The sequence below is a fragment of the Jaculus jaculus genome, chromosome 6, assembly GCF_020740685.1.
Source record: "Jaculus jaculus isolate mJacJac1 chromosome 6, mJacJac1.mat.Y.cur, whole genome shotgun sequence".
Classification (NCBI taxonomy): Eukaryota; Metazoa; Chordata; class Mammalia; order Rodentia; family Dipodidae; genus Jaculus; species Jaculus jaculus.
The window spans coordinates 39,954,329-39,956,509 of NC_059107.1; the positions used below are offsets into that span (position 1 = coordinate 39,954,329).

Sequence of the window (2,181 nt, forward strand, 5' to 3'; positions counted from 1 at the left end):
GAGACTGGACGTGAAGGACTCGCCTGGGGAAGGGCGGCCGAGTGTGGAGTTTGACCCTTGCCACGCGTGTACACACCCGCGCGCGCGCACATACACGCACACTCACTGCGGCTGTGGATTGATTCTTTTGAAAGCGTCGTTAGGCACCTCTCCGCTGCCTCGGGCAGCCTCCCTTGGCCCAGCTTCCCCCAGCTCCGCGCCCCACGGGCTCCGGGGCTGGCTGGTGGCTGCGGGACTCTCCTGGGGGCATGGCCGCGAAAGCCGATCTCCGCTCCTGCCTCAACTGAGAAGCCAGATCAGCCCTTGCGCTGAGAGAACAAGCACAGCGAGGAGCAACTGAGCATATCGACGAAGTACGAAATAGACAGACTTAATAATTGGCCCGTGAGGACAATTTGAAAACAGAACAGAAATAGAACAAACTTCGCCCACCGTTGTTGTTGTTTTTTTTTTTCTTTTCCCCCCAGAAGGGGCCAGAATTGATCGCCAACATCCCAAGTTTTTGGGTAACAACATTTGCACATTTCCACAAGTGTCTGCACTGTTTGGGGAGGGAGACGAAGAGGCGCTGCATTACCTGAACAGAGTTGAGGGGACAGAATTTGAAGATATAAAATCAGGTTACAGAATAGATTTTTATTTTGATGAAAATCCTTACTTTGAAGACAAATTCCTCTCCAAAGAATTTCATCTGAATGAGAGTGGTGACCCATCTTCACAATCCACTGAAATCAGATGGAAATCTGGAGAGGATTTGACGAACCGCTCGAGTCAGACACAGAATAAAGCCAGTAGGAAGAGGCAGCGCGAAGAGCCAGAGAGCTTCTTGACCTGGTTTACAGACCGTTCTGAGGCAGGTACGGATGAGTTAGGAGAGGTCAGCAAAGGACACTTGGCCAAATCCCTGGCAGTACTACTTGGTTCCTGATACTGATGAGGAAGAAGGAGAGGGAGGAGGAGGAGGAGGAGGAGGAGGAGGGAGGGGAGGAGGAAGACGAGGGATTGGAAGATACTGATGAAGAAGGGGATGAGGATGAAGGTGAAGAAGATGAAGATGGTGATGAAGGGGAAGAAGGAGAGGAGGATGAAGAAGATGACTAATAGAAAAGAACACCGATGGATTCCAACCTTTTATTATTTATTTATTAAAATTTTCTCCAGTCCCTAGGAGCAAGTTGCAATCTTTTCTCCCCACAACCTGTCATGCTCAGTAGTCCTATGTTTGAGGTCTGTTTTTCTCAACATCATGGTTCTCAACTTATTTGGGGGAAAATATCCTCATCAGAATACAACAGGAAAATAAGCTATTTTAAAAAATTGTTCTAAATTCATTTTTAACCCTTCAACAACACCACCTTGCTCTGTGGGGAAAAAAAAGATGTCTGCTGCTCCCTTCACTGACAGAAGCTGGAGGGTGCTGGTCCTGTGTAGTAGTGCATAGATTCTAGCTTCTTTCCTCCTTTCTCTGTATATCGGGCTCAGAGAATGGACAGTTAGCATTTACCAATATGTACCTGTCTACTTTCTCTTGTTTAATAAAAAGAAATGTATCTGTTTTTTTTTTTTTTAAATGGGGTATAGAAGGTCAGCAAAGGGTGGATTTGAGATGTCTGGGTGGGTAAAGAGGGCATTTTGACAACATGTTTTCTCTTTTGGCATATTTTATTGTGATGTTTAATGGATCTCCTTGCAGTTTAAGATGACACTTTATTTATTTATTTATTTATTTATTTATTTATTTTGAGAGTGATAGAGAAAGAAAAAGGCACATAGATAGAATGGGTGCGCCAGAGCCTCAAGCCACTGTAAACAAACTCCAGAGGCGTGTGCCCCTTGTGCATATGGCTAACGTGGGTCCTGGGGAATCGAGCCTCGAACTGGGGTTCTTAGGCTTCACAGGCAAGCTCTTAACCGCTAAGCCATCTCTCCAGCCCTAAGATGACACTTTTTAAAATAAAATTCTCTCCTAATGATGACTTGAGCCCTGCCACTCTATAGCAGGATCAGCAGAACCTGTAGGATTTATTTGGAATTGACATTCTCTATTGTAATTCTGTTTTATTTTTAAATTTTCTTTGCTTTCACTGGAAAGGAAAAAGATACTGCTCAGTTTTTAAACATTAAGTGTGCCAGTTGCTTGGTTACAATAAAACTAAATGTGGGGCTGGAGAGAGGGCTTAA

General features: G+C 44.9%; 1 pseudogene; it reads left to right on the forward strand.

The window, feature by feature from the left end:
* Positions 1-248: 248 nt before the first annotated feature.
* LOC101605777 lies at positions 249-1,472 on the forward strand (annotated as a pseudogene).
* The last annotated feature ends 709 nt before the right edge of the window (positions 1,473-2,181 follow it).